Genomic DNA, 12,211 nt, shown 5'->3' on the forward strand with positions numbered 1-12,211 from the left:
GGTGGAAGGCAAAACGAAAAGGGATGACTCAACAAGGGTTGGCATAATCGCCTTAGAAATGACCTTAAGGCAGAGATATACGATATATATATTTCTGATAGCTGCTATAGGACGGAAACGAAAATGACTAACTTGAAGCAAAACAAGATATCTAGACTTAGTACGACCGTAGCATCCGCGACATGTTCGTTATGCCCTACAATAGGTGGATACAATGAAAATATGTCAGAAAATTTTCACCCCAGCCTAAGGCACGAGATAAGAATGGCATGCACTGACCACAGTGAGTTTACATACTTTGAAGTACTCAGCAAAGATTTGAAGGCAAGACAGTTATGCCGAGAATCGCCCGACACAAACTCAACTCAGGGAGCAAAAGATCGAGGAAAAAGGTAATGAAAAGGAAACAATAACAACAACAACAGATACTACTATGATAGTCAAAATGACAAGAAGACTTGGTAGGAAACATAGTGCCCAAAGGCAGGGGCAAGGACGTCAAATAAACGTAGTACCTGCTAAGGATAATCAGGGCCAGCTTGGGACACCTCTATAGCCGAAGTTTTCCAAGTCATATTATGGTGTATGTTTGGATGATAATAATACCTGTTTAAATATAGTCAGAAGGATCATTTTGCTAAAGATTGCCAAGTAAGGCCACAAGGAGGAATGTGAAGATCGAATCAACTCGGGTCAAACTCAACCTTTTAGGGTCATTCTAGGCCAACAACTACTATATCCACCGCAACTTCCTTAAGTTAGAACCTATGCCATGCACAAGATTAAACAAGGAAGCAACCAAGTAAACCTGATTAGTATGGATACGCTACTCAACACGCCTGTTATACTTCTGTTCGACACGAGTGCCTCACATTCCTTCATTGCAAATGCATGTGTAAACACCTTAAAGCTCCAACCTGAAAAGACAAATCAGGACTTGAGAATTTCTTCACCCTAGAAGGGGCGACAGTAGTAACACATGCTTGCTCGAACCTAGAGCTAACCATAGGATCGTTTAAGGTCATAGCGAACAACTTGCACGTCATATCGATGGAAGACGTCGATATAATCCTGGGGATGGACTGGCTAGCGGAAAACTATGCCACGATATTGTGCCAAGAGCGGAGAATCACTTTCAACTTTCCAGGAAGGGATGCTTTGAGTTTCCATGGGATACGCATGAAGAACAGAGTGCCAATAATTTCAGCTTTACAGGCAAGAAAGATGATGAACAAGAAAGACTGCCAAGCCTTCCTCGTATACCTGAACGGGGGAGTTGAGACCGAAAAGACAATGGAAGATGTAGAGATCGTGCGGGATTTTCAAGATGTTTTCCCAGAAAATTTGCCAGGATTACCACCTGATAGACAAGTGGACAAGTAGAATTCACCATCGATCTAGAGCTAGGATCGGCACCAGTATCAAAAGCACCGTATAGAATGGCTCCGAAGGAATTGGAAGAGTTGAAGATCCAATTACAAGAGTTGCTGGACCTAGGCTTCATCAGGCCTAGTGTGTCCCCATGGGGAGCGCCGGTGCTATTTGTCAAGAAGAAAGATGGCACCTTGAGATTGTGCATCGATTACCGAGAGCTGAACAAGCTAACGCTCAAGAACAAGTATCCATTACCAAGAATCGATTATTTATTCGACCAACTCAAGGGCGCAAGTGTTTTCTCCAAAATCGATTTGAAGTCTGGGTATCATCAGCTAAAGGTTAGACATGAAGATATACCCAAAACGGCTTTTCGAACAAGATATGGTCACTACGAGTTCGTAGTTGTACCGTTCGAACTAACAAATGCACCAGCTGTGTTCATGGACCTCATGAACAGAGTATTTGTCATATCCCAGTTTTTAATCACTGATTAAAGACTTAATAATTAGGGTTCGGCATCCATTAATAATAAAACTGATTTGATTTATCTGATATGATTTAATTGTTATATATGTGTTTTGATGTGCTAAATTCTTATTATTATTATTTGAATCCGTTTGAGATTTAAAGGATTATTGAGTAGTCAATAATTATTATTTCGGATTATAACTGACTTAGCAGAGTCATGTTATTTAATTTATATACGATAGAAATAGTATTTCTATTATTTACTTGAAGTCGTAATTAATTTTCGACTTATAAAACGAGTTATAAAATATGTAATTTATAGAGAGTTATAACGAAGCTTCATTATATGAGAACCCGAAATTAGTATTACAAATACAGAATAAGGATTTTATTCATCACATTCATCTAGCACCTACACATTTCCACATCCATCTTACTCTTAAATAAATTGATGGTGTTGGAAACACTCATCATATGCCAACTATCCCACTAAACACTCATCATATGCCAACTATCCCACTAACACTCATCATTTCACTAAACACTCATTATTCCACACACTCATCATTCCACTAAACACTCTTTACACCTTCTTTTGCCAGCCATCTTCTACACTTTAACATCTCAACATGCAATTAGCTTTTATTTAATCAAAATCAGCAACCAACATTCCTCCCATTCCTCCTAACATTCTGATCCAAGCTATAGTTCTTATGCTTGAATTATAATTCACTGATTCCAGCTTTCCAAATCAGTTTCCAAGATTTCCCAAAACAAGAAAGAGGTAATAAACGTCCATTAATTCTTCCAATTCTTTCATAGTTTTCAGATCCAAAATTTCATTGTTAAGCTTGGCTGAATAAATTCGCAGATCCAATTTTGGTGAATTCAGAAAGAAGATTTTCCTCATTTCCTACTCATATCAAGGTTACCTCCTACTTTACTTTCTCCATATATTCATTTGTTAAATTACAAAACTATGATTCAAATGAAAACAGATCGAACACACACATCCATTACCATTTCTTTAGACTATTATTGCTTCAATTGCATCAGCTTATCACCATCAGAGAACCACCAACAGAATAATACACACGCACACATTTTACTATATTCTCTAATCTATTACAAGTACAGATCAGTTTTGTAAATAGAAATGAATGATTGAAAGAACAGATTTTTAAAACCCTAACTTGTTCTATATTTTGAATCTGGACTGAAAAATTTGGAGAGTTCCTTGTGTTTTGCTTGCGTGTGTGTTGTTCGAATCGTGAGAGGGGAAGGAGGGAGCAGCAGACGGCTGTTCGGCGCCGGCAACGGCGGCGCGGCGGCAACTGTCGTCCAGTCCCTGTTCTGCCAAAACGAGAGAGAAGGGAAAGGGGGAGAGATTAGATTATAACAAAAAGAGAAGAAGAGAAGGGAGAACAGGGGAGGGAGAGAGAGAGATAGGAGGGAGAACTTATCTTCTCCGGTGGCGACGACGCGGCGGCATCGGCAGCGGCGACGCGGCGGCGGAAGCACCGAGCTGTTCCTGGTCGGCCGGAAAAGAGGAAAAGAGGGGGAGCTCAGATCTGGAGCCTACCTTCCCGGCGACGCAAGGCTCGGCCTCCACCGCGATTCCAGCCAGACGAACGACGGAGGAGGCGACGGACGGCGGCCGAGCTCCTTCACGGCGAGGCGCATGCATCGATTCCGCCGAGGGAGGAAGGGAGAAGATGAGTGAGCAGAGGGAGGCGCCGGCAACGGCGGCTTTGCTGCTGCTGTCCGGCCAACGATGGAGAGTGAGATGGAGAGAAGGGCGGCGGCCATGGCTGTCCTGTGGTCGCCGGAGCAGCTCACGGCGGAGCTCGCGAGGAAAACAGTGAGAGAGAGACGATCGAGTGAGATAGAGTTGAGGGAAGAGGGCGAGAAGTGAGAGGGAGAGAGGGAGGTAGAGCCGCCGGCCTCCGGCGACGGCGCGACCGTCCGGTGGCGGCGGCAGGCAGGAAGCCGAGAGGGAGAGAGAGGCGTAAGAGTGAGAGAGCGGCTGATGATGCTTGTGTGCTGATGTGTGTGTTTTGTATATTTATATGTGTGTTATAGAATTAGGGTTTAAATTTTAGGATTTATTATTTTATTTGTGTGGGCCGAAAATTTTATAAAAAAAAAAAGAGAGTGGGCCGATTTTATTGCTATGTGGGCCGATTTTATTTTAATTCTGCTGGGCTCTTTTTGTTCTTAATTGATGGGTTTTTATTTTAATTGTGTGGGCTAATTTTATTTAAATGGTTGGGCTATTGTTCTAAATATAGGCCTACGAATCTTGGCCTTATTTTTTTTTTTTTAAAAAAAAAAAATGTTTGAATTTACACTAAATTATTTAATGAATTTAAATCTCTTGATTTAAATTTTAATATTTAAAATTTGGATTATTTATTCTAAATGAAGTCCATTCTATTATTTAAATTATTAATGGACTTTAAAGCAAATATTTTGGGATTAAGCCCCATTTATTATATGATAAAATTATTTTCAAAGCTTACGAGTATGGATTTCTTTTTTTTAAATGGTTAAAATGTTTTATTTCATCTCAATGGATTTTAAAATGTTTTATTATTTATAAATGAATAATGGAATTTCTTATTTATTTACATAAAAAAAAATGAAATGTATAGAATATTATAAATATGGTTTCTTTTAAAAGAAAAAGGATTAAATTATTTTATGAGTAATTCCATTATAATGGAATTAAAATGTCCTATTAGAATGGCTTCATGTTTTAAAAAAAAATATATTGAAACTATTTATGTGGAATTGTGTTATAGAATGATTAAGTATATGATTTACTTTATCAAATGAGCTTGGGATTTAATTGAGATATTAAATTACTAAGCATGTGTTTTTAAATGATTTATTTATTTAAGTGATGAAAATGTGCGAAGTATTGGAAAGCATGATTTATAATTTTCAGGGTGATAATATATGGCTTGTTCTTAATTGATGGAGTACTTGACTAAATGACGGGTATAGAGGGAGGTTATGGATTATGTACATGTTGATGTTCGAACAAATGGGTTCGAACCTATATGATAGTTACATGATAATTGGTTACATTTTATTGATTGAATGAAACGAGATTAATATGGATGCTAGAACCCTAAAACTTTAAAAGATACCCTAGGCACGTAGAATTAGACTTTGTCTTATGACAATTTCTTCACGAACTTATCGACTCTTCATCAATGAAGGTCCGGGCGACAGAAAGTGAAGCAGAAGAAGAAACGATTCCACGCCAACTTTAAGAACAATTGAGGTGGGCATTATTTTATTATTACGTATATAGAGATCCCCTGCGTGACGTAGGCCTCATATGCGAATATATATGCATGATATGTTTTGACTATTTATTCAGTTCTTATGAAATGTTTATATGTTTAATGCCCTTTATGAAAATGAAAATGTTATGAAAATGAAATGTTTATGAAATGATTGACTGCCAAAATGTTTATGTTTTTATATGTATCCTATCTGTGTTGGTTCGCCAACTTTAAAGGAAATCCAATTGGGATCCTATGCTAGACAAAGGTCGCTAGCTAGGGTTAACGTGTACACTCATGGAGACCGCGAGTCGCTTGCGACCGGTCTTGGCGTCCGTGGTAAGGAGGCCTCCTTCCCGGCGCGTGACAGAAAGGACAGATATGGATCATATAGACTGAAAATGGGATGCATCCACCTTTATGAAAATGAACGAAATGTTTTAGTAAGCGCAGGTCATTTATGAAAAACCCTGTGTGTTACTGTTATGGCAGTTCAATTTATATATGTATGCATGTTGTATTTTCGGCTTATGTCACTGAGTATTTTTATACTCAGCCCTGCATGTATTTCTAAATGTGCAGGTTGAGCAGGCGATGGAATGGATTGGTGTTGAGCGGATTTTCCTTTTGATGTTTATGTAATGAAACCTTGAGTATGCATCTCCATATGCATAACTCACACGTTTTTCCGCTGCAAACACTCTGAATTTGTTATCGTATTGTGGAACTTATTACTCCTTCATTTTGTTTAACTTTCATTTGGGGTTTAGTCGTTATGGCTGGCTCATTTGTTAATTACCTAAGTGGTTATATATATATATATACCACTAGTTTGTTGTTATTAATGTCGGTTATTTGGTAAATCCCTTTTAAATTTCCATTTCTTATTGTTCACCCAAGTCATAACCCCGGTTAACCGTCATTGGGATAGTGGGCTGTGACACAACGCTAGTGGTATAATACATCAAACAACTGCTCCATATTCACCTCAATCTAATGGTGTTGCTGAACGCAAGAATCGAACTCTTAAGGAGATGATGAATGCCATGTTGATTAGTTCTGGGTTACCCCAGAACATGTGGGGGGAGGCTGTTCTATCAGCCAACTATATCCTCAACAAAATACCACTCAAGGGAAGGGACGTCACTCCCTTTGAGTTGTGGAAAGGCAGAAAGCCCTCATACAAATACCTTAAAGTGTGGGGGTGTTTAGCCAAGGTACAAGTGCCTCCACCCAAACAAGTCACAATCGGTCCTAAACAATTGATTGTATCTTTATTGGGTATGCACTAAACAGCAATGCACATCGCTTTTTGGTTCACAAATCAGATATTCCAACAATGACTGTAGGAATGACGATGGAATCAAATAACGCTGTCTACTTTGAGAATATCTTTCCTTGTAAAGACAAGGGAAAAGAAGCAGCTAGTACAAGCAACGATACTAGAGAAGAAGCTACTAGTTCTGAACCTGTTGAGACAGTGCCCGAATCGCGAAAGCGACCAGGCCCTGACCTTGAAGTGTCAGAACCAAGACGTAGTAAACGAGGCAGGATTGCCAAGGACTTTGGTCCAGAATATATCGCCTTCATGCTAGATGAAGAACCTTCATCTATCAAAGTGGCGTTCTCTAGACCAGACGGACTACTCTGGAGGGAAGCAGTCCAGAGTGAAATTGATTCAATCATGCAAAACCACACTTGGGTGTTGGTTGATTTACCCGAAGGTTGTAAACCCTTAGGATGTAAATGGATCCTAAAAAGGAAATATAAAGCTGATGGATCAATAGACAAGTATAAAGCGCGCTTAGTCGTTAAAGGATTTAAGCAGCGTGAGGGGTACGATTTTTTCGATACCTATTCACCAGTGACGAGGATTACATCCATTCGAGTGCTTCTCGCGATTGCTGCTCTGCACAATCTTGAGATTCATCAAATGGATGTTAAAACAGCGTTCTTAAACGGTGATCTAGAAGAAGAAGTCTATATGGAACAACCTGAAGGGTTTGTAGTACCTGGACAAGAGAAAAAGGTATGCAAACTAGTAAAGTCTCTCTATGGACTGAAACAAGCGCCGCTGCAATGGCACTTGAAATTTGACAATGTCATGTTGTCAAATGGCTTCAAAATCAACGAATGTGACAAATGTGTCTACATCAAGAGCACTAGTAATGGGTACGTTATGGTGTGTCTCTATGTAGACGACATGTTGATTATGGGAAGCAACAATCGTATCATTGTTGATACAAAGAACATGTTAAAAAGAAATTTTGACATGAAAGACATGGGGTTAGCTGACGTGATCCTTGGAATGAAAATTCTCAGGACCACCGATGGAATAACTTTGACACAATCTCATTACATTGAGAAAGTGCTCAAAAGGTTTAATGCGTTTGACAAATCGCCTGTAAAAACCCCATTAGAACTCAACGTTCACATGAAGAAAAACATGGGTGAACCTGTCGCACAGGAAGAATATGCAAGAATCATTGGGTGCCTTATGTATATTACAAATTGCACTCGACCTGATCTTGCATGCCCAGTGAACAAACTAAGTCGCTATACAAGCAATCCAAGTAAAGAACATTGGAAAGCGCTTGAGAGAGTTTTGAGATACTTAAAGTATACTCTAAACTTTGGAATACACTACACGAGATACCCCCCGGTACTTGAAGGGTACTGTGATGCTAACTGGATATCCGACGCGAAAGACTCGTTATCAACGAGTGGTTACGTGTTCACTATAGGGGGAGGAGCAATCTCGTGGAGGTCTACAAAACAGACATGTATTGCTAGATCCACCATGGAATCAGAGTTCATCGCTTTAGACAAAGCAGGTGAAGAAGCCGAATGGCTACGAAACTTTTTGGAAGATATTCCATGTTGGTCAAAACCCGTGCCGCCTGTCATGATAAACTGCGACAACCAAGCAGCTATTGGGAGGGCGAAAAGTGGGTTGTACAATGGTAAGTCTCGACACATACGTCGACGACATAATACCGTAAGACATTTGATCGAAAGTGGAGTTATCTCAATTGACTATATAAAGTCAATAGATAATCTGGCCGATCCGCTTACTAAAGCTTTGAATCGAGATCAAATGTATAAATTGCTAGAGGGAATGGGTGTAAAATCCACAAAATAAGGATGATTATAGTGGTAACCCAACCATGATGACTGGAGATCCCAAGAACGTGGTTCAATGGGAAAACTAAGCTATAAGATTCCAAGTAGAACACTCATCTACTTGCATTCCCTAGAGAGCAACTGAGTGTTGAAGCCTGCTTAGTGGTAAGGTTAAGTCATTGACTTTTAATGATTCCTAAACACCTCGGGGAGGTTGAGTATAGCAGGATACTCGGGAAAGAATCACCTATATAAGTGAGATGTGGGGGCCGCATCGACCTAACACTTATGAATCCAAAGAGCTGTCCAAGGCCCGCAAAGGACAAAAACGTGAGAACGAAATGAGGTTGAGGCGTTAGTGTGTTAATACTGTTGTCTCGGTATACACGAAGGAGAAATGGTTCAAAGACATCAAGTTCTACCAATTCACCAGTATATCCGATAGTATTAACTAAGGATGGTTCAAGGCCGCAAACCACCTATTCTAATGCACTAAGGTCTCTTGAGAACAGAGCTTGTGTCTGCATTTGCATTTGGCTATTTCCACTCATGTGGGGGATTGTTGGAAATTGGTTGTGAGTAACCAATGTTTGATAATTTTTCGAGTACCGAAAACATTTAATTTAGCATAATTAAATGGGACAGGATCGATCTACGTTCCGAGTAGATGATCGTAGTATATTTATTTACTCAAAACCGATTTCCGGTGAGTGAGAAATAATCGTTTAAAGTTGGGTACTTGAAACATTGAGCTGTGGGAAAAGATAAGCATTAAATAAGATTTAATGCTTATCCCACATCGGAATGTGGATAACATTTATTACAGTATAAAAGTTATTACATCACAGGATGTAATAAAACTGTGTGCACAAGTGACGGGTTGCAAAGCCCACACGCGCGCGCCGCCGCCGCCGCCCGCCCGGCCCGGCCCCGGCCCCGTCGCCCGACGCCCGGCGCCCGGCGCCCGGCCCCGGCCCCGGCCCCGTCGCCCGGCGCCCGGCGCCCGGCCCCGGCCCCGGCCCCGGCCCCGTCGCCCGACGCCCGGCGCCCGGCCCCGGCCCCCGGCGCCCGGCCCCGGCCCCGGTCCCGGTCCCGGCCCGTCCCGTCCCGTCCCCGTCACCCGACACCCGACACGCGGCCGTGGACTTGGATCTTGGCAATTGGTCTTTGGGTGGTCTTTGGGCTGGCCTTTGGGCCTACCCTAGGCCCACATCGACTATTATCTTTTTGGACCAATGAAAACTTGGTTCGAATAGGACGAGGCCCAACTCGGTTGGGCCAGCGCATGCACACGAAGCCCACTAGGGCTTGGCCCGGGAGGACCCTTGGTCTCCCAGGAAGCTTCCCACGTAACTACTGCTGTCGGAGGAGTCATGGCAGAGCTGTTACATCTGTAACTGCTGTCGGAGGAGTCATGGCAGATTCAAACAGCAGGGCTGTTACTGCCTGTAACTCCCGACACCATTTGAATACCATCATTGGTATTAACTCCGCAGGCTCCCCCATTGATGTGGACTGTGCCTATATATAGGACAGCCTCCATGCATCATTCACCACCCAAAAAACAAGCATTATACTCTTACTCTGCTGCACTCTGCATCGTAAAGTTCTGTTCTCGCCTCGTTCCAGTTCGCCGGAGCTCGTTGGTCTGTGGTGCTGCTACCTACGAGACGAAGCCGTTTCATCTTTGGGGACGACACGCCAAACCGAGAGCACTACCGGGGCGTATCTCGTCTTGCGGACAGAGGACTCTCCTCGACTCGGCTTTTTCACTGGTTTCAGTTTTACTGTAATTTCAATTCAGTTTTTCCTTGTAATCTAAACTCCTACATTTCTGTTTCATTGTAATACGCCCGCAAGCTTATAATCCAACATAAATTCCTCGGAATCTAACAAATCATGAGAAAGCATGTTTCTGTGTTTGCAGTGATAAAAAGATGCGAGAGATCTGAGATGTCCTTTGTCTAAGCATGCTCATGTGGTTTAATTCACAAAATTTACTGGAGATTCAAAGAGCAGTTGTCTGCCTAAATTGATATTCAACTAAAAGTCAATACTGTTTTCATTAAAATAAATGTTAAAGAAAAAAAGAAGGTAGATTTACTTTTCGAGCATAAGTGCCATCTGTGAATCTACATTATTAACATAACATCTGTGAATCTCCATTATTAACATATTCTAGAATAAATTAATACATCAAACATATTACTTGATAAAATATAATGATATAGTAATTGTTTTGCTACCATATCAATATGTTTATATTTATTTGATTAGAGTTATACTTATAATTATTATTAACATTCCTTTTTATTGTTATTTATTTATTATTGTCGTGTTACAAAATAAATATTTATTTACAGGATTTTAAAATTTATATACACTAATTATGAGCATGAAAGTTACATTGCGCAAAACAATCTCATTTTCAGGTATTTTCTATAGCATGAGCGCACAAGCTTCTAAGTATTTATAGCAAGGGATATATACATCTATATATTATATTAATTGTCTATGTTATAATCACCACATATCACACAACATGAACACAAATCAAAATATTTTTTTAATTAATATATTTATATTTATATATTGCAGCTAATGAGGTATATAGACAAAGAAAAAATCTACAAAGGCAAAAGAAACGTAAACGAAATGCAAGTGATTTGAATTGTAAGTATTACATTCTTTTAAGATTAAAATACGTTTAATACATTATGATAAACTATAAATGTTTTTTTAATTATATTATTTATCTATTTAGGTTCATTGCTACATGAATTGAAAAATGTGCTTGATTGCATTCATTGTGGTGCAAGAAGATTTGAATATGAACCTCCTACTTTTTTTTTGTGATAATGGAAAAGTAAAATTTGCATTTTCTGAAGTTCCTCCGGAGTTGGATGAGTTATTTACCGCTCAATCAGAAGAAGCTATTAATTTCACAAGGAATATTCGTGCTTATAATAGTATATTCTCATTTACTTCGTTCGGTGTAAAATTGGACAAAGAATTGGCATCTGCAAGATGAGAAGTTTATTCTTTTCGAGCACAAGGCATGGTTTATCATGATCTTCCTGGATTGATCCCACAATATACGTCTCCAACATTTTTTCAGCTATACTTTCTGTAATACCCCGTTTCTCCGAGTTAAATTTAGAATTTATTTTTGAACTTAGATATTAAGTTGATTCACGCCGGATATAAAGAAAATGAATTTATTTTTAATTCCAACAAAAATGATTTACAAAAATATTTGTAAATTTAGTTATTGAATTTATATGCATTTGCATATTTATTTAATTTAGTATTTAAGTATTTTCACGAGCTATTTATTTAGCGAACCCTGAAGTATTATTACAGTCCCGGTATTTTATGTTCCTAATAGCCACCCTATATCATGATTATTTTTCTTTTCATACATGTCACAATCAAATCATATCTTAAATCATATCTTATCAAATTTTCCACTTTCTTTCCTCCTACCATACCCCCCGACAGCAAATTCATTCTCCCAATCTCCAAAATCTTTCACGATCTCTCTCTTTCCACCCACACTAAAGCTTGTCTGCCATATCCTATGCTCAAATCAATTTATTCCTACCTTATTTCACAAAATCTTTCACAATCTCTATATCGCAAGTAGCAGAATTCAGGAGCAAAAGATAATTTCATAGGTGAGTTTTAAACGTGAGTTTCTTCCATTTTTGCTTGGTTCATCTTACAAATTGATGGAAACAATATCTGCAAATTCTATCTTTTCCTATAGCTCCATTTAAGGAATATCAGAGCAACCAAGCAAATCCAGAATCAAGCAACACCCATTTCACATCCTAAGTTCGTAAAGGTTCCCTCTTGAACCCCTTCGTCTCATTAGCTTTTACAGTTTAAATCAAGCATTTCATTTGTGCCATTCCAGTAAACCAATATACACAGCAACACATTCA

At 39.5% G+C, this 12,211-nt stretch overlaps 3 long non-coding RNA genes across 3 annotated transcripts; 2 read left to right on the plus strand and 1 right to left on the minus strand.

Moving 5' to 3' along the window:
- Positions 1-2,218: 2,218 nt before the first annotated feature.
- LOC131017662 (uncharacterized) lies at positions 2,219-2,542 on the minus strand. The gene is made up of 2 exons (XR_009099758.1): positions 2,405-2,542; positions 2,219-2,370 (listed from the first exon to the last, which is right to left on the minus strand). It is a non-coding gene; the product is annotated as an uncharacterized LOC131017662 (long non-coding RNA).
- On the plus strand, positions 2,503-5,982 carry LOC131017661 (uncharacterized). Its single transcript, XR_009099757.1, has 4 exons — positions 2,503-2,629; positions 2,717-2,772; positions 5,073-5,137; positions 5,724-5,982. It is a non-coding gene; the product is annotated as an uncharacterized LOC131017661 (long non-coding RNA).
- A 4,301-nt stretch (positions 5,983-10,283) lies between these two features.
- Positions 10,284-11,110, plus strand: LOC131017721 (uncharacterized). The gene is made up of 3 exons (XR_009099821.1): positions 10,284-10,696; positions 10,863-10,937; positions 11,029-11,110. It is a non-coding gene; the product is annotated as an uncharacterized LOC131017721 (long non-coding RNA).
- Positions 11,111-12,211: the final 1,101 nt, after the last annotated feature.

The sequence above is a fragment of the Salvia miltiorrhiza genome, chromosome 3 (genome assembly GCF_028751815.1).
Source record: "Salvia miltiorrhiza cultivar Shanhuang (shh) chromosome 3, IMPLAD_Smil_shh, whole genome shotgun sequence".
Classification (NCBI taxonomy): Eukaryota; Viridiplantae; Streptophyta; class Magnoliopsida; order Lamiales; family Lamiaceae; genus Salvia; species Salvia miltiorrhiza.